Source organism: Cyprinus carpio, chromosome B4 (genome assembly GCF_018340385.1).
Source record: "Cyprinus carpio isolate SPL01 chromosome B4, ASM1834038v1, whole genome shotgun sequence".
In the NCBI taxonomy this organism is placed as follows: Eukaryota; Metazoa; Chordata; class Actinopteri; order Cypriniformes; family Cyprinidae; genus Cyprinus; species Cyprinus carpio.
The window spans coordinates 8,321,716-8,342,220 of record NC_056600.1 but is presented as its reverse complement, the minus strand read 5'-3'; the positions used below and the strand labels follow the sequence as shown (position 1 = coordinate 8,342,220).

At 44.8% G+C, this 20,505-nt stretch overlaps 1 pseudogene; it reads left to right on the top strand.

Moving 5' to 3' along the window:
- The window catches only part of LOC109106581, a 69,250-nt pseudogene that overhangs the window by 25,775 nt on the left and 22,970 nt on the right, over positions 1-20,505 (top strand).

Below are 20,505 nucleotides of genomic sequence, written 5' to 3'. Positions count from 1 at the left end.
AAATGGCTGTAAAGCTGTAAACCTTAAATACTAAACAATGTGTGTTAACATGATTTTAGTGTAAAGAAATGCCTAACTATAGCCTCAAATTTGCTTTTTTTTTTTTTTTTAAAGAAGGGCTTTTTTTTACTAGGGAGGAATAAACATGAATTTTTATGTTTTTTTTTATATTTTTATGTAACATACCAAAAATTATGTTGACTGAGCTCAACTTAAAATCTGAATATTCATTTAAATATTCAGACATATGTGTCCCAATTTGTGATTCTTAACTCTCTCATCCCTTCATCTCTCTCTCATTGTCTCTGTTCAATTTGCAGACAGTGTGAATGTGAGGTTGGTTGGTGGTCACAGTCGCTGTTCTGGGACAGTGGAGGTTCTTCATAGAGGTCAGTGGGGAACAGTGTGTGATGAGGAATGGGATTTGGCTGATGCTGCAGTGGTGTGTAGAGAGCTGGACTGTGGAGAACCTGTAGATGCTCTGAGTGATGCTTATTTTGGAGCAGGATCAGGACCAGTGTGGATGACTTTTGTCTTGTGTACTGGATCAGAGTCCACACTAAAGAACTGTGGGTCATTTGGATGGGGTAAAAATAATTGTGGTCATTCTAAAGATGCCGGAGTCATCTGCTCGGGTAAAGTATTTTACATATTTTTAATTCATATCTACGTATATAAGGTTTTTGTGCTTCCATGATGACTTCTAAAGAATGTATTTTTAAAATGTTGACAATAATAAATAGATTTAATATTAGTGTGTGTTTTCCTTTTGTATTTTTATATTATTTATTCACTCAAAGACTAAAATTATGTATAAATCATCATGATCTTGAGGATCTATATATATATATATATATATATATATATATATATATATATATATAGATATATATATATATATAACTAATATATGGTTTTTTTTAATCTGTGTTCTTTCAGAAGTCAGACTGGTTGGAGGTTCTCGCTGCTCTGGGAGATTAGAGATACTTCATGATCAGACGTGGATGTCAGTGTGTGATGCTGTCTTTGACCAGCAGGATGCAGAGGTTGTGTGTAGAGAGCTGGACTGTTGGGCTCCTGTACAGGTGCTGGGAGCAGCTGCTTTTGACAAAGGAGACACTCAGATGTGGACACAAGAGATTCAGTGCAGAGGAAATGAGTCTCAGATTCACCTCTGTCCAACATCACCATCAGTCGAAAGCAACTGTTCTCAGAAACACATCATTGGTTTGCTGTGTGCTGGTAAGAGTTAAGAGTACAAAAGACCTTAGTCTGGGTAGGGCATATTTAATGTTTGACAGGAATCTATGTTAAATTCTGTATGGCGTCTAGACTGATTAAGGTCTAGAGCAGGTGTGTAAAACTCATTTTCACTGAGGGCCACTTTAATATTATGGCTGCCATCGAAGGGCCTGTTGTAACTGTAAGACTGTACAAATGCAGTGGAGTACTGCACATCTTAATGGCCCCTGCAAAGAACGAGATGGGGCCCCTCCCACCAGCAGCGATGTCACGTGCGAAAAGTTATTGTGCACCTGCTGCAAGTATAGGCCTACTACTGAGTCCATCTCTCCCACTTACGTAACTGATTTATCAGTCATGAATGTGGTGAATTATCATTGCATTGATGCATTTTATGTAGGCTAATGGCCAACATGTTTCAGTTCAAACACTGTCCTACATAAGACTCACTAACTGTTTAAAAAAACTATACAAGCAAAATTCATGTTTGGTGTGCATATGATACGCAATCAATGCTTGCAGTAGAAAAAAAAGAAGTGGTGGTACTCCCCCACCCAAAAATAAATAAATACAAACTAAACATGTCTGCCGAAAATTGATCGTCCTGCCGAAAACTGATTGGTGCCTGTAATCACTTTTTGGCAAGTGTAAAACTGCATTTTATGGGTTTCATTTGCCATTTAAATGTATTTCAGGTGCCTGTGTTTCACGGGTATGAACAGGTAAAAGGACTGCATGAGGTGTCAAATATAACCCTCCAAATATAAGTCCTTTTTACCTGTTGAAATACCCATAAAATGCAGTTTTACGCTTGCCAAAAAGTGATTACAGACTCTACAGAACTGTTCTTTCCGCCACAAAAAGACTTGATTTCATTCATGGTTGTTATATTTGATAGATTACCTCATTCAGTCCTTTTTACCTGTTGAAATACTTTTAAATGGCCAATAAAACCTGTAAAATGCAGTTTTACACATGCCAAAAAGTGATTACAGACACCAATCAGTTTTCGGCAGACGATACATTTTCGGCACGACATCGGAATAGGCCCACGGGCCTTGAGTTTGACACATGTGGTCTAGAGCATATTATTTTATTGTAAAATTTTAAATGGACACTTAATTTTTCTATTGCTCTCTCTTACAATCAAAGACAAAATAAATGTGAGGCTGGTTGGTGGTCACAGTCGCTGTGCTGGTAGAGTGGAGGTTCTTCATAGAGGTCAGTGGGAAACAGTGTGTGACGCTGGCTGGGATATGGCTGATGCTTCAGTGGTGTGTAGAGAGCTGGACTGTGGAGAACCTGTAGATGCTCCGGGTGATGCTCATTTTGGATCAGGATCAGGACAAAGCTGGATAAAAAATGCATTGTGTACTGGATCTGAGTCCTCACTTAAGAATTGTGGATTTGTACAATTGCTTTATCGTGGCAACTGTCTTGATAAAAATGCTCAAGTCATTTGTTCAGGTAAGCTAAGAAACCTGTCTTATAGTACAAAACAGTTGCACCAAATACACTTGTGATGTAATTTTCCACATTCTCTTTGACCATACACACTGTTAAAATCAGGGGCTTTGTTAAAAATAAACTTAAGCAGCTTGTTTGTCTACATTCTAATGTAATAAATGTAGCAGGTACAACAAATAACAATACGCGATTTGGTGGACTTCCCCACATTTTACTGACAAATTTAGTTTTTCTGTTGCTTAGGAATAGTAGTATATATTATTTTCCTCATTATTACCTCACTGTGACTTGGCAGACCAATTTTCCTACAGACAGACATGTTTTCTAACAAATAGACATGACATGAGATCATTGACATGAAAATGTGGCTGGTCATGTGTATTCAGATATCTCACATACATAGTAAATATCTATTTTAAGAGGATGAAGAAAAATATGAATGTCCATAATATATATATATATATATATATGATATATTATATATATATATATATATAGATATACAAACCCGATTCCAAAAAAGTTGGGACACTGTACAAATTGTGGGTAAAAAAGGAATGGAATAATTTACAAATCTCATAAACTTTTAACTTTTATTCAAAATTGAATTTAGGTATATTGTTAAATTTTGAAATTTTGAAATTTTTGAATTTTTTGAATGTCTTGCCAAATATTGGCTCATTTTGGATTTCATGAGAGCTACACATTCCAAAAAAGTTGGGACAGGTAGCAATAAGATGCCGGAAAAGTTACATGTACATATAAAGCCTGGAACACACCAAGCTGAAGGTCGGCCGTCGGGCAGTTTTCGTGCGTCGGCCGACTAAATCTTCTCAGTCTGTTCCGCACTGTCGGCTGAAATTGGTCCTCGTCGGCTTTGTAATGGCCGACTTATCATGTTGAATCGGCGTCGGGGCTTGTCAGTCAGTCGGGCCACCTGATCATTCTGATTGGCTGTTCAGCCAGCGAACCAGTGCTCTAGAAGAAAAAAACGGAAGTGACGAAGCAAGTAAACAACGAAGTCAACGCGGACATACTTGCTTTTCTCATTTGTTTGCATTTCTCATGATTAATTCTCGTGATTTAAAAAAGATGGAATGAGGCAAGTGAAGATGCATTGATCAGTATGATCCAGGAAAGGCCTTTCTGCGTATTTTTCGTGCCCGATTCTTCCTTTCCTCTTCCACAAGCAAAATACCAAGGGCTGACAACGCCAGTGCCATTTGCAACGTGTCAGACATTTCTGAAATATCACAAATCCGTCTGTGGATAGCGAGACTCTGATATGCTTTTTCTTTGTATATGTTTAGTATCCCTGTAGCTTCTTACGGTTTCCCACTCTGAGTAACTACTGCCAAGACTACTGCCACCTGCTGGTACGGAAAGGTATTTCCTACGCAGGTGCAGAACGGACGTGCTAGGTGGCCGTTGGGTGTCGAGAATCGGCTTGGTGTGTCAGGGCAAATCTGGACCCAGACGCTGCCGACGTGAGCCGACCCTGCAGTCTGCTTTCGTTGCCACTAGTTGTCGGCGTCGGCTTGGTGTGTTCCAGGCTTAAGGAACAGCTGGAGGACCAATTTGCAACTTATTAGGTCAATTGGCAACATGATTGGGTATAAAAAGAGCCTCTCAGAGTGGCAGTGTCTCTCAGAAGTCAAGATGGGCAGAGGATCACCAATTCCCCCAATGCTGCGGCGAAAAATAATGGAGCAATATCAGAAAGGAGTTTCTCAGGGAAAAACTGCAAAGAGTTTGAAGTTATCATCATCTACAGTGCATAATATCATCCAAAGATTCAGAGAATCTGGAACAATCTCTGTGCGTAAGGGTCAAGGCCAGAAAACCATACTAGATGCTCGTGATCTTCGGGCTCTTAGACGGCACTGCATCACATACAGGAATGCTACTGTAATGGAAATCACAACATGGGCTCCGGAATACTTCCAGAAAACATTGTTGGTGAAGACAATCCACTGTGCCATTCGCCGTTGCCGGCTAAAACTCTATAGGTCAAAAAAGAAGCCATATCTAAACATGATCCAGAAGTGCAGGCGTTTTCTCTGGGCCAAGGCTCATTTAAAATGAACTGTGGCAAAGTGGAAAACTGTTCTGTGGTCAGACGAATCAAAATTTGAAGTTCTTTTTGGAAAACTGGGACACCATGTCATCCAGACTAAAGGGGACAAGGACAACCCAAGTTGTTATCAGCGCTCAGTTCAGAAGCCTGCATCTCTGATGGTATGGGGTTGCATGAGTGCGTGTGGCATGGGCAGCTTACACATCTGGAAAGGCACCATCAATGCTGAAAGGTATATCTAAGTTCTAGAACAACATGTGCTCCCATCCAGACGTCGTCTCTTTCAGGAAAGACCTTGCATTTTCCAACATGACAATGCCAGACCACATACTGCAATAATTACAACATCATGGCTGCGTAGAAGAAGGATCCGGGTTCTGAAATGGCCAGCCTGCAGTCCAGATCTTTCACCCATAGAAAACATTTGGTGCATCATAAAGAGGAAGATGCAACAAAAAAGACCTAAGACAGTTGAGCAACTAGAAGCCTGTATTAGACAAGAATGGGACAACATTCCTATTCCTAAACTTGAGCAACTTGAGCTCCTCAGTCCCCAGACGTTTGCAGACTGTTATAAAAAGAAGAGGGGATGCCACACAGTGGTAAACATGGCCTTGTCCCAACTTTTTTGAGATGTGTTGATGCCATGAAATTTAAAATCAACTTATTTTTACCCTTAAAATTATTTTAAAAAAAAATTTCAGTTTAAACATTTGATATGTCATCTGTTTTGTATTCTGAATAAAATCTTGAAATTTGAAACTTCCACATCATTGCATTTGTTTTTATTCACAATTTGTACAGTGTCCCAACTTTTTGGAATCGGGTTTGTATATATATATATATATATAATATATATATATATATATATATATATAGTATATATATATATATATATATATATTAAGATTTCTTATGATATGAGTCAGTATTGATACATATACAAATTAATATACTGTAACCGGTCAACTTAAATGTTGCTCTTTCAGAAGTCAGACTGGTTGGTGGTTCTCGCTGCTCTGGGAGGTTAGAGATACTTCATGATCAGATGTGGATGTCAGTGTGTGATGCTGTCTTTGACCAGCAGGATGCAGAGGTTGTGTGTAGAGAGCTGGACTGTGGGGCTCCTGTACAGGTGCTGGGAGCAGCTGCTTTTGACAAAGGAGACAATCAGATGTGGACACAAGAGATTCAGTGCAGAGGAAACGAGTCTCAGATTCACCTCTGTCCAACATCATCATCACACAAAAACAACTGCTCTCATGAAAATGATGTTGGTCTGGTGTGTGCAGGTTTGGTCCTTTTTTAAATAAACTGAAATCAAATTTAATGTTCCTAAATATAGACTAAATATTAGTTTAGTTTCACTATAGTTTTTTTTTTTTTTTTGAAACTCCTTTGAAACTTTTTTTAATAGTTTTTTTTTTTCTCTCTGTTCATTGTATAGGCAATATTAGCGTGAGATTAGTTGATGGTAACAATCCATGTGCTGGTCGAGTGGAGGCTCTTCATAGAGGTCAGTGGGGAACAGTGTGTGATTATGGTTGGGATATGACTGAAGCTGCAGTGGTGTGTAGAGAGCTGGACTGTGGAGAACCTGTAGATGCTCTGAGTGGTGCTTATTTTGGACCAGGATCAGGGCCAATCTGGTCACATTTCAAGTTATGTAATGGATCAGAATCAACACTTAAGAACTGTATATCAGCAGAATTGGATTTTTATGATTGTGATCATACTAAGGATGCAGGAGTCATCTGCTCAGGTAATCTTGCCCAAAACTCATCTTATTTTTACCGATGATCCATCTGCCTCAGAAGGTAGTTCACCCAAAAATGAAAATTCTTTTATTATTTTCTCACCTTCATGACTTTTCCGACCTGTATGACTTTTTTCTGTGGAGCACAAAAGGCACTTATTTCACTTTCATTACGTTGAAAAGAATGCTAGGATATTCTTTGTGACATTCACTTTTTGTTTTCCATCAAGAAAGAGAGAAAGAAATGTATACAGGTTTAGATGTGTGATATGTATTGTTTATGATAAAATTATTATTTTAATGATGTGCAAGCTGACAGTACACTACTGGTCAAAATATTTGAATAGTTAAGATTTTTTAATGGTTTTGAAAGAAGTCTTACTGCATTTGATGAAAAATACAGTAATATTGTAGAATATTATTACATTTTAATAACAGTTTCTATTTTAATATATTTTGTAATATAATTTATTCCTGTGATGGATTCAAAGAATCCTAAAAAAAAGTATATTTATATATATTTACATTCAGAACATAGTATGATATAGCTACACAATTGTAAGGAACCCTTTACTGGACTGCTATTGTCACGGCGTGATAAAGGACAGGAGGCAACTGCGAGTAATAATGATGTTTATTGAAACTATGAGATGATGACTGGCTCCTGGAGAATGACGCAGGGACTTTGATGGCAGCACAGACAGGTGAGTAGATTCCCTTGAGTGCGCTGATGGAAATGGTGAAGACCTGACGATTCCCTTGAGTGCGTTGGTGGAGATGGTGAGGAACAAACACACTCCCCTTGAGTGCGTTGGTGGAGTGGGTGAAGGCGAGGTATCCGTAATAAAGGTTGTAATCCAGTGACGACCAAACAGGAAACAGAGCAAGAGGCAGGCCCGCTGAACAACGAGCAGACAAACACCACGCAGACCTCACACAACGATCTGACAAACAAGAGACGAAAGACCAGGCATTATATAGGCTGATGTAACGAGCAGCACCTGCCGCTGATCAGCCGATCAGCGGTAACACCCACATGAAAACAATTAACATGACGTCACCACAAACCAGCAGGAGACGGTGCATTCATGAACCGTGACAGTACCCCCCACCTCCTAAGGACGCCTCCTGGCGTCCCCAGAACCCTTACCTGTCGATTGTAATCCTCGATAAGAGAGTGATCCAGGATGTCCCTAGCAGGTACCCAACTTCTCTCCTCCGGACCGTAACCTTCCCAGTCCACCAAGTACTGGAAACCGCGTCCCCTCCGTCTAGAGTCCAGAATGCGATTGACTAAGTGGTCTCCCCATCTACGAGTCGCGGCGGGGGGGGGAACCGGGGTAGGCGGATTAATGGGGGAATGAAAAACGGGTTTGATCTTTGACACATGAAAGGCGGGATGAATTCTCCTGTACGCCGGAGGGAGTTTGAGGCGGACTGCCACCGGACTAATGATCTTGGTGACAGTAAACAGGCCAATAAATTTGGGAGCCAATTTATTAGATACGGAGCGGAGAGGAATATTCTTAGTAGAAAGCCACACCTTTTGACCCACGACGTATACGGGAGGCCTAGACCGGTGGCAATCGGCTTTAGCCTTGGTGCGCGCCCCCCACTTGTAGTAGAGTCTCGCGGGCTCTAGTCCAAGTGCGGTGACACCTCTGGACGAAGGCGTGAATGGAGGGGACCGCGACTTCGGATTCCAGACTGGGAAAAACAGGTGGCTGATAACCTAAACTACATTCAAATGGAGATAGGCCCGTAGGTGATATTGGTAAGGTATTGTGGGCGTACTCCACCATCGACAATTGTTGGCTCCAGGAGGAAGGATTCTTGGAAACCAAACATCGCAACACCCTTTCCAAATCTTGGTTGGCTCTCTCGGTTTTGACCATTGCTCTGGGGATGAAACCCTGAGGACAGACTTACAGTCGCCCCCAGTAATCTACAGAACTCTCGCCAAAATTTGGACACAAATTGGGGTCCCCTGTCGGACACCACGTCTATCGGGAGGCCATGTAACCGAAAGACGTGATCTACAACGGCCACCGCTGTCTCCTTGGCTGAGGGTAATTTGGGCAAGGGAATAAAGGGGGCCGCCTTCGAGAACCGGTCCACCACGGTCAAAACTACCGTGTTGCCCTGGGAGGGCGGGAGGGCGGTGATAAAATCTAGAGCGATGTGGGACCAGGGTCTCGAAGGCACCGGCAGCGGTTGATGTAACCCATCAGGAGGTCGATTGGAAGTCTTACCAGTGGCACAAACCGAGCAAGCCAAAACAAAACTGTGAATGTCGCGAGCCATCAATGGCCACCAGAATCGTTGCTTGACCAAAAAACTTAGTACGGTTAACTCCTGGATGGCAAGCCACATTAGAACAATGTCCCCACTGGATAACGTTGGACCGTAATCCCTCCGGCACAAATAAGCGATTCAGTGGGCACCCGGGCGGAGGCATTACCCCTTCTAAGGCAGTCTTAACCTTCGATTCGATCTCCCATGTGAGTGTGGAGACCACTAATGTCTCAGGAAAAATACACTCGGGAGTGGACGGGCGTTCGGAACGGTCAAAAATACGTGATAAAGAATCGGGTTTAATGTTTTTGGAACCCGGGCGGTACGAGATAGTAAGATCAAAGCCTCGGCTGTGTCTGACCACCTGAACGTAGTTTTGGTGGAGGTCAAGGCGGTCAGAGGTGCGGCTAGTTGGCTGAAGTTGCGAATAAATGCCGGTAGAAGTTGGCGAACCCCAGAAACCTCTGTAGGGCCTTACGGGAATCTGGACTTGGCCACTCTACCACAGCCTTAATCTTCTAGGGATCCATGCGTATTCCCTCAGTCGACACGATATACCCCAAAAATGGAACCGACTGTGCATGAAACTCGCATTTCTCCGCCTTGACAAAAAGCCCATTCTCTAGCAACCTCTGAAGCACTCGTCGAACGTGCTGCACATGTTCTTGGAGAGAAGAAGAAAAAATCAATATGTAGTCCAGGTAGACATATATGAACTGATCAATCATATCTCGCAGCACGTCGTTGATGAATGCCTGGAAGACCGCTGGGGAGTTGGAAAGCCCGAAGGGCATGACCAAATATTCAAAGTGCCCCCTGGGGGTATTAAAAGCGGTCTTCCATTCATCCCCCTCCCTGATGCGGACCAAATGATAAGCATTACGTAAGTCCAGTTTTGTGAAAATCGACGATCCCTGCAACCTCTCGAAGGCTGAAGACATCAACGGCAAAGGATAAGTATTCTTTTGTGTGATTCGACGATGATCCCCGGTAATCGATACAAGGTCGCAGTGATCCGTCCTTCTTTCCCACAAAAAAGAACCCCGCCCCCGATGGAGAAGAGGAAGGGCGGATGAACTTGGAAGCTAGAGAATCAGAAATATATTTCTCCATAGCCTCCCTTTCTGGAACCGAAAGTGAATATAATTTGCTCTTAGGCGGAGACTTACCCGACAGTAATTCTATGGCACAGTCGTAGGGACGATGCGGAGGAAGAGAAGCAGCACGAGACTTACTGAACACTTCCTTCAGGTGGAGGTACTCCGCGGGCACGTTAGACAAATCCACCGCCTCCTCCTGCAACACAGACATAGAAACAGACGGACAGGCAGACACTAAACAAGACTCATGACATCCTTTGCACCAAGTCAGAACAGAGTTAGAGGACCAGTCTATCTTGGGGTTGTGGAGGAGGAGCCAGGGGTGACCGAGGACTATGGGTGCCAGGGGAGAGTCAAGGATGTGGAATGAAATGGTTTCCGTGTGATTGCCTGATGTGATGAGGGTGATGTCTTCCGTGACGTGAGATATGACTGGGAGTTTCTGTCCATTGAGGGCGTGGACCGTGATGTGGTGAGGAAGGGCTTTGAGGGGAATGTGAAGTTTGTGTGCCAGTGTACTGTCCATGAAATTACCTTCTGCCCCTGAGTCCAGTAGTGCCTGACAGTTGTGGGTCTGTGCTGCCCACCTTAGTCTTACCGGAAGGAGCGTGGATGATGATGAGGTCTTCTCAGGGCGTAGATCTCCTTCTGGACGCGGTCAGCCAGCCCATGCAGGAACATGTCCCACTGCGCCTCCTCGTTCCAATGACACTCTACCGCCAGGGTTCGGAACTCGATGGAATAGTCCGAGACGGATCTTTCGTGGTGCCGTAGTTCCGCGAGCTTCCTGGCCGCCTCCCTCCCGGCGACGGCCCGATCAAAGACCCGTCTCATCTCGGCGGAGAGTGACTGAAACGAGGGCGCAGCATGGATCCTGGTTCTCCCACACCGCCGTTCCCCATAATGCCGCCCTCCCAGTGAGCAATGTGAGAACAAATGCCACCTTGGCCCTCTCATTGGCGAAGGTTCTGGGTTGGAGGGAAAAGTGCATGTCACAACGGGTCAAGAAAGCTCTACAATAGTTAGGCTCACCCGAATATGACTCCGGAATGGGGAGCCGTGGTTCCGGCTGGGAGGGGGCTTCCGAAGTGGCTGGACGGAACGGGCGGTGTGGGCGGCGCAGTGGGAGCTCGTAGTAACTGAAGTTGTTGGGTGAGCTCGGACACCTGCGTCACCAAAGCCTGAACCGCGCGACCAGTGTCGTTAAGATTCCTCTCCTGGGAGTCCATCCTCCGAACACTGGCGCTGAGGAAATCCTCCAGAGCAGACGGTTGATTACTCGCTGCCTCCATAACAGGGTCAGATCGTTCTGTCACGGCGTGATAAAGGACAGGAGGCAACTGCGAGTAATAATGAGGTTTATTGAAAATATGAGATGATGACTGGCTCCTGGAGAATGACGCAGGGACTTTGGTGGCAGCACAGACAGGTGAGTAGATTCCCTTGAGTGCGCTGATGGAAATGGTGAAGACCTGACGATTCCCTTGAGTGCGTTGGTGGAGATGGTGATGAACAAACACTCCCCTTGAGTGCGTTGGTGGAGTGGGTGAAGGCGAGGTATCCGTAATAAAGGTTGTAATCCAGTGACGACCAAACAGGAAACAGAGCAAGAGGCAGTAACGCTGAACAACGAGCAGACAAACACCACGCGGACCTCACACAACGATCTGACAAACAAGAGACGAAAGACCAGGCATTATATAGGCTGATGTAACGAGCAGCACCTGCCGCTGATCAGCCGATCAGCGGTAACACCCACATGAAAACAATTAATATGACGTCACCACAAACCAGCAGGAGACGGTGCATTCATGAACCGTGACAGCTATTTTCCTCCGGGTCGGCAGGTGGCGCCTCTCACCTGACGCCTGCTGAACACTACCACTCATTATGCCTGATGCATCACACCTGTATCTTGCCCTATTTAAGTGTGTTTTGTGCCATGCCTTATTGTTCAGTCTTGAGCCTATGTTACCTGTTACAAGCTAAGTCTGTTAAAGTTTAAGTTTAAGTCTTTGGACCCTTGTGTCTACTTTGCTTTGTACTGTTTCTTGGAAGCCCGGCTTCTCTTGTTTTGTTGTACCTTTTATTAGTAAAGATAGTGTTTTGTTGAAGATCCACGACTCCTTGCTGTTTGATCACCTCTGCTCTTGGATTCATTGAGTGGGGAGTTAGCTCACTCCGTTAACTCAGTGACTTTGAAGACAATAGACCCGGGTTCAATCCCCACCTAGAACAGCCTCATTACAGCAAGACTGAACCTCAAAACATGAATCCAGCAGAGGAGAGTCCACCACCTTCTAATGTGGATCGCATTCTGTCTGCCATATCAGGACAAGCTGCTGCCATATCAGGGCAAGCTGCTGCCATTCAGCAACATGAGCAGAACCTTACTGAGATTCTTCAATGTTTAAATCTTCAGACTCCAGTCTCTTCGTCTCAAGAGCCTCAGCTCTCACATGGTAATCCTTCTCAAGCAGTGGTAGCTGCCCTGTCAGAACCCAAATTACCAGCACCAGAATGATTTGATGGCAGTCCTGAGAAGTGTCGTGGGTTCCTCACTCAATGCACCCTAGTATTTCAGTTACAACCTGGCAGCTTCCCCACAGAGAGCAGCAAGGTTGCTTATATCATTACCCTTCTTACTGGCAAGGCTTTAGACTGGGCCTCGGCTTTGTGGGACCAACAGGCACCACTCACTGCAAACAGTGGCAGCTTCATTGCTGAAATGAAGAGAGTCTTCCACCATCCAGCCAGCACAGGTGATGTGGACTACCGTTTGCTTCGACTCTCTCAAGGCACTCGAAGTGTGGCGGAGTTTTGCCATTGAGTTTCGTACCCTAGCTTCAGAGAGTGGTTGGGACCAGCGAGCCTTAAGGGCCACATTCCACCAGGCTTTGTCTCCGGAACTCAAGGATGAGTTAGCCTTTAGAGACCCTTCTCCGGATTTGGAATCCCTAATCAAGGTGGCTATCTGAATAGATCATCGTCTCCGAGAACGACAACATGAACGACGTCGGGAGACCAGTGTGTATCGTTCTCAGGAATTTTCCAAGACTGTTGAACAACTCGGGAAACCCGGTGATCTGGAGGAACCCATGTAGCTGGGTCGAACCAGATTAACCCAGACAGAAAGGGATCGACGGATGAGGGAACGATGCTGTCTGTACTGTGGAAAGCCTGGCCATTTCCGATCCAACTGTCCTGAATTGTCGGGAAAAGCCAGTTCTCGTCCAGGAAAGGGGGAACTGGAACGAGAGTAGATATTTTCCCTCATCCTACAACCTCTGGAGTTACTATCCAAGCCACCATCTTCCACAACAACCAGAATCACCAGCTTGGTGCTTTCATTGACTCTGGGGCTGCTGGGAACTTTTTGGATCTAGGTGTAGCCCGACGTTTGGGCATTCCATCTGTGCTCCTCCAGAAGCCTCTAACCATCACAGCTCTCGATGGCAGACCTCTTGGGTCGGGACAGGTTAGTCACTGCACTTTGTTTATTCAGTTTGAAATTGGGGGTCACAAGGTACTTATACAGTTTTTCTCATCCAGTTACCAGAACTCCCCTTAGTTCTTGGATTTCCATGGCTAATTTGTCACAACCCAAATATTGACTGGTCAAGAGGTGTAGTTAAAGGTTGGGGAACTAACGGTTGTGTTTCTGCTTTTTCTTTTTGCCATTCTACTGAGAAACTGGAGGTATACCCAGGGCCGATGTCGACACTATCCAGGTGGCCTGCCAATCTCAATCCAGACAGGTCCAGCACTCAAGGGCTACCTGTATCTCAGTTTAAATCTGCCACCATGAAGTGCCCAGCGTTTCATCCTGAGTCATCTCAAGTTCCCCAGGCCACGGATGCACTGCAACTTCCCTTTTCGAAGACCCAGAGTATTATGCCTCCTGTGTTTCTCCCTGAACTGTCCAGAGTTCCTCCAGAGTATGCTGATCTCAAGGAAGTCTTCAGCAAGTCCCGAGCCACCTCCCTTCCCCCCCACAGACCATATGACTGTGCCATAGACTTGGTTTCTGGAGATTGCCCACCGCGGGGTAGGCTTTACTCTCTCTCTGCACCTGAGAGGGCCGCTATGGAGAAGTACCTCAAGGAAGCCTTGGATAATGGTTTTTTTCTACTTCGACCTCGCCTGCTGGAGCGGGGGTTTTCTTTGTTGAGAAAAAGGATGGTGACCTCAGGCCTTGCATCGACTACAGGGGTCTCAACCGCATCACCATTAAGAATCGCTACCCCCCTGCCCCTGATGACCTCTGCTTTTGAGATCCTGCAAGGTGCCACCATATTCACTAAATTAGATCTCCGAAATGCCTACCATCTGGTCAGGATTCGAGAAGGTGACGAGTGGAAGACGGCTTTCAACACCCCGACAGGCCACTATGAGTACAGGGTAATGCCCTTTGGCCTGGTCAATGCCCCAGCCGTCTTCCAGGCGCTGATTAATGATGTCTTGCGGGAGATGCTGAACAAGTTCGTTTTTGTCTACCTTGATGATATCCTTATTTTCTCATGCAACTACAAAGAACACATTCAACATGTTCGACAGGGCCTGTCCCAGTTACTTAAACACAGCCTCTTCGTCAAGCTGGAAAAGAGTGAATTTCATGTGTCTTCAACCCCATTTCTTGGCTTCATCGTTTCCAAGGGCAACATCCAGATGGATCCTGGCAAGGTGCGAGCAGTTCAGGAAAGCCTAATTCTGTGAAGCAGGTACAACGTTTTCTTGGGTTTGCAAATTTTTATAGAAGATTTATAAAAAACTTCAGCTCTGTTGCAGAACCTCTCTCAGCACTCACCAAGAAGTCTGCCCGATCATTCATGTGGACTGAGAAGGCCAATCAAGCTTTTAACAAGCTGAAAAGTCTCTTTACGTCCGCCCCTATCTTAACCCTTCCAGACCCAGAGTTGCCCTTTGTGGTGGAGGTTTGATGCTTCTGATGTGGGGGTAGGGGCAGTTTTGTCCCAAAGAGCCAGGGTTGACAACAAGCTTCACCCATGTGCTTATCTTTCTCGTCGACTAACTGCAGCAGAGAGGAATTACGATATTGGAAACCGAGAGCTGTTGGCAGTAAAGGTGGCATTGGAGGAGTGGAGGCATTGGTTGGAAGGGGCCAGGCATCCATTCCTCCTCTGGACAGACCACAGAAACCTAACCTACATTCGGGAGGCCAAGAGACTGAATTCCCGCCAAGCGCGCTGGGCACTGTTTTTTAATCGGTTTGACTTTGTTCTTTCTTACCGCCCAGGTTCCAAGAATTCAAAACCAGACGCACTTTCGAGGCAGTTTGACTCCCCAGAGGAGGAGGCCAGACCAGAACCCATCCTTCCCACCTCCAGAATAATAGGAGCTATCCAGTGGGGCATTGAGGCTGCCATTAAGAAGGCCCAACGGCAGCAGTCGGATCCAGGTAATGGTCCACCAGGACGTCTTTTTGTTCCTAACCGACTACGTTCTAATGTGTTGCAGTGGGCACATGCCTCCCTCCCCTCTGGTCATCCTGGGTCCACTAGAAACCTGCAAGCTCATCCAGAGGAGATTTTGGTGGCCAAAGTTGCAAAAAGACGTCCGTGATTTTGTCGCCGCGTGCACTGTATGCGCCCAGAACAAGGGGCTCAGAACCCACCCTCAAGGACTACTGCATCCTCTACCTATCCCTAAACATCCTTGGTCGCACATATCTCTGGACTATGTCACAGGTCTGCCTGAATCTCAAGGTAATACTGTCATTCTTGTGGTGGTGGATAGATTTTCCAAAGCCTGTCACCTCCTGCCATTACCCAAACTTCCCACAGCTAGCCAGACTGCAGAGCTCCTAATGCAGCATGTGTTCAGGATTCATGGATTCCCCCAGGATATCGTCTCCGATAGAGGTTCTCAGTTCACCTCCCGGTTTTGGAAGGCTTTTGGCCGCCTCATTGGATCTGACATCAGTCTGTCATCTGGATTTCACCCCCAGTCTAATGGGCAGACAGAGAGGGTGAATCAGGAGATAGAGAAAACTTTGAGATTTTTGGCAGCAGACAATCAGACCACTTGGAGCTCTCGATTAGTCTGGGCAGAGTTTGCACATAGTACTCTCTACCATTCTTCCTTAGGCATGTCCCCTTTTGAGTGCCAGTACGGGTTCCCTCCCATTTTGGTTCCCTGGACAGGAGCCAGAGGTATGTGTTTCCTGCTGCTGCTCAACTGGTTCGCCGTTGTCAACGGGCTTGGAAGAAGGCCCGGGCAGCTTTACTGAAAGCCACTCAACAACAGCGGAGGCAGGCAAACCGGCGTCGGAGGTTGGGACCAATGCTTCGTCCGGGTCAGAGGGTGTGGCTCTCTACCCGAGATCTGCCTCTGCGGGTGGAATCTCGCAAACTGGCTCCACGTTATATTGGTCCTTTTTAAGATCCTCAGGAAGATGAATCCAGTAGCTTACCACCTACATCTGCCCAGGTCCCTGAGGATTCACCCAACGTTTCATGTCTCTCGGTTAAAGCCTGTTGTTTGTTCTTCTCTTTCCCCAGCTCGCAAACCTGCCCCAGCTGCCCGTATCGTCGACGGACAGCCAGCTTACACTGTGCGTAGGTTGGTGGATTCTCGTCAGGTCCGTGGAAAAGTACAGTATTTGGTCGACTGGGAGGGTTACGGCCCAGAGGAGCGCTCATGGGTGCCTGCTCAAGACATTCTGGACCCTACTCTCATTACGGATTTTCTCCACACCCAAAGACTCCACAAAGTGAACGTCAGGAGCCGTCCTTAGAGGGGGGACTCCTGTAAGGAACCCTTTACTGGACTGCTATTTTCCTCCGGGTCGGCAGGTGGCGTCTCTCACCTGACTCCTGCTGAACACTACCAATCATTATGCCTGATGCATCACACCTGTATCTTGCCCTATTTAAGTGTGTTTGTGCCATGCCTTATTGTTCAGTCTTGAGCCTATGTTACCTGTTACAAGCTAAGTCTGTTACAAGTTTAAGTTTAAGTCTTTGGACCCTTGTGTCTACTTTTCTTTTGTACTGTTTCTTGGAAGCCCGGCTTCTCTTGTTTTGTTGTACCTTTTATTAGTAAAGCTAGTGTTTTGTTGAAGATCCACGACTCCTTGCTGTTTGATCACCTCTGCTCTTGGATTCATTGAGTGGGGAGTTAGCTCACTCCGTTAACTCAGTGACTTTGAACACAACAGACCTGGGTTCAATCCCCACCTAGAACAGCCTCATTACAACAATATCACATAAGAGTGCTGTTTTTAAGAATTCTACATAAAAGATGACATACATTTAATGAAGTTCCCAACGTAGGTTTGGGAGGAGCCTAATCATTCAGTCCTGTCAATCATCATTATGAGCATATATATGCAGTAGTCATTGTGCCATCCCAGTGACAATTCTTCCAGCATCCTTCCACTTCCCCATCTCCACTATTTCTATCATTCTCCATCTCTGTGTAGTACCGCAGTAGGGGGGTTGAACTCAGAGCTCAAGCCAAGCCTCAGGTTAGATCCTCTGTCGATGACAGCAAGCCAAGTTTGTTTACCATTAAGACTGGATGGGCAGGGGAACTTGTGAAATAATGTCAGAACAATTGATCTTATAAAGATAAAAATGCCCCTGAAAATGTATTTAAAGTGAGCTGCAGGAGTACAAGAACATGCTAATAATAAGCACTTTTACAAACTTTTTGAAGGATGTAATTTTTTGTCAATATTGCACAGCCCTAGTTTGGATTGACATGAGAGTGGGTAAAAAATGACTTCTTTCTTTCTGTCTTTCTTTCTTTCTTTCTCTTTTTGTGTGTGAACTAATCCTTTAAATGAACCCTTCTTAAATCATCTGAATATTTTACTTTGATTCCTTTTTTTACAGTAAATTTTACTTATGTTAAATGTTAAATGGTTAACCAATAATTACAAGCATAACGCATTGAGATAACAAAAATGAAAACAATTGTCAATGGATTTTTAAAAAAATATTTTATTAAACGTTTTTTTCTCTTGTATTACTTCAGATGTCAAGCTTATTGGAAACACCAGTTGCTCTGGGAGGTTAGAGATACTTCATGATCAGATGTGGATGTCAGTGTGTGACGCTGTCTTTGACCAGCAGGATGCAGAGGTTGTGTGTAGAGAGCTGGACTGTGGGGCTCCTGTACAGGTGCTGGGAGCAGCTGCTTTTGACAAAGGAGACGCTGAGATGTGGACACAAGAGATTCAGTGCAGAGGAAATGAGTCTCAAATTCACCTCTGTCCAACATCACCATCACATGAAAGCAACTGTTCTCATGATAATTACCAGGGGCTGCTATGTGCTGGTGAGAATTAAAATAATTCAATTAAAATAAGACTTTTTTTTTTTTACATACCCTTCTTTTATTTGTAGCCTCTCTCTCTTTCTCTGTCACTTAGATAAAAAATATGTGAGGTTGGTTGGTGGTAACAGTCGCTGTGCTGGTAGAGTGGAGGTTCTTCATAGAGGTCAGTGGGGAACAGTGTGTGGTGATTTCTGGGATTTGCTTGATGCTGCAGTGGTGTGTAGAGAGCTGGACTGTGGAGAACCTGTAGATGCTTTGGGTGGTGCTCATTTTGGATCAGGATCAGGACCAATCTGGATGACTACAGTAGTATGTACTGGATCAGAGTCTACACTGAAAAACTGTGGGTCATCAGGATGGAGCCTACATTCCTGTACTCACAATTCTGATGCTGGTGTCATCTGTTCAGGTAAATGAAAAAAAAAAAAAACTTGTTGCCCATGGATTTATTATGATGACAAAGAATAATTGCATTTTGTTTGGAAAACTGTATTTATAAATTGTTGTATTGTTATGGTATTTAACTATCATGTGTTTTATTCACCGTCAGCTAGCATTTGTTTTTGTGTACTGTGATTCATATTTAAACAGGTCATACACCAACTCGACTTGTTAATGGATCTCACCTGTGCTCTGGGAGATTAGAGATACTTCATGATCAGACGTGGATGTCAGTGTGTGATGCTGTCTTTGACCAGCAGGATGCAGAGGTTGTGTGTAGAGAACTGGACTGTGGGGCTCCTGTAAAGGTGCTGGGAGCAGCTGCTTTTGACAAAGGAGACACTCAGATGTGGACACAAGAGATTCAGTGCAGAGGAAATGAGTCTCATATTTCATTCTGTTCAATATCATCATCACACAAACACAACTGCACTGGTGACATTATGGGTCTGATCTGCTCAGGTTAAGTATTAATATTCAGTGTCTCATCATTTGTTTTTTTTTGATGATGCTTGTTGTCTGCTGTGTCAGCATAATGTCTGCTTTATTTTTTGTTTTTGATCTTATACTGTTCTTTACAGGTTACACTGAGGTTAAACTAGTAAATGGTTCAGACTCTTGTTCTGGTCGAGTTGAACGTCAGTACTTCAGTAAATGGGGCACAGTGTGTGATGCATGCTGGGATATGAGATCTGCCAGTGTCCTCTGTGGACAGCTGAACTGTGGGATTGCTGTGTCTGTTGTGGGATCAGACTGGTTTGGAGAGGTAAGTGGTTAAATCTGGGCTGATTTGTTTGATTGTGACGGGAATGAAACAAAACTCTCAGAATGTTCCATCTCTTCATGGAGTCGAGCTGAATGTTCTCACAGACGAGATGTTGGAGTCATCTGCTCTGGTGAGGGATTTTATTGAAAAAAGTTAAGTACATATATTACTTTACAATATAATAATAAAATGCCACATCTTTCACTCAGATTCCTCTCTGGCTCTTCATGATGGTCTGGTGCGGTTGTCTGGAGAGAGACAGTGTGAGGGGGAGCTGGAAGTTTTCATCCATCAGGTCTGGAGGAGAGTTCTGCTGGACTCCTGGAGTCTCACTGAATCCTCTGTTGTCTGCAGACAGCTGGACTGTGGCTCTGTGCTGAACTTCTACAGCTCCTCTTCATCCAGTCCTGAACACAGTCATGAGTGTGTGACAGGCTTCCAGTGCTCTGGGAGTGAAGCTCATTTGGGGAACTGCAGCTCTCCACAAACTCTGAACTGCAACTCCACACAACAGCTGTACATCACCTGCCTTGGTGAGAACAACAACATCTGGGCAGATATTTTTTAGTTGTTAGTGATGAATAATGTTTTACTTTCTCTGAATATCAGGTCGTGGGTCCATCAGACTGGTGGGTTCTGGGGGAGACTGTGCAGGGAGGCTGGAGGTTTTTCAAAGTGGCTCATGGGGGACAGTGTGTGATGACTCCTGGGATATTAAAGATGCCCATGTGGTGTGCAGACAGCTGCAGTGTGGAGTGGCCCTCAGTAACCAGCAGGTACCAGCCTGGTTTGGTGCTGGTTCTGGACCCATATGGCTGGATGAGGTGGAGTGTGAGGGGAACGAGACGTCCCTGTGGAGCTGCTCTTCTCCAGGCTGGGGAAAACATGACTGTAATCACAAGGAGGATGTAGGAGTCGTGTGCTCAGGTAAACATGCTACTAAATTGTTTACACTGAAACTAAGTATAAGGTTTTACACATTTCAAAATTCAAGTGTCCATAATGTTCACATTTTTCAAATTTGTGATTTTAAAATGGACATTTTTTATGTAGAGTT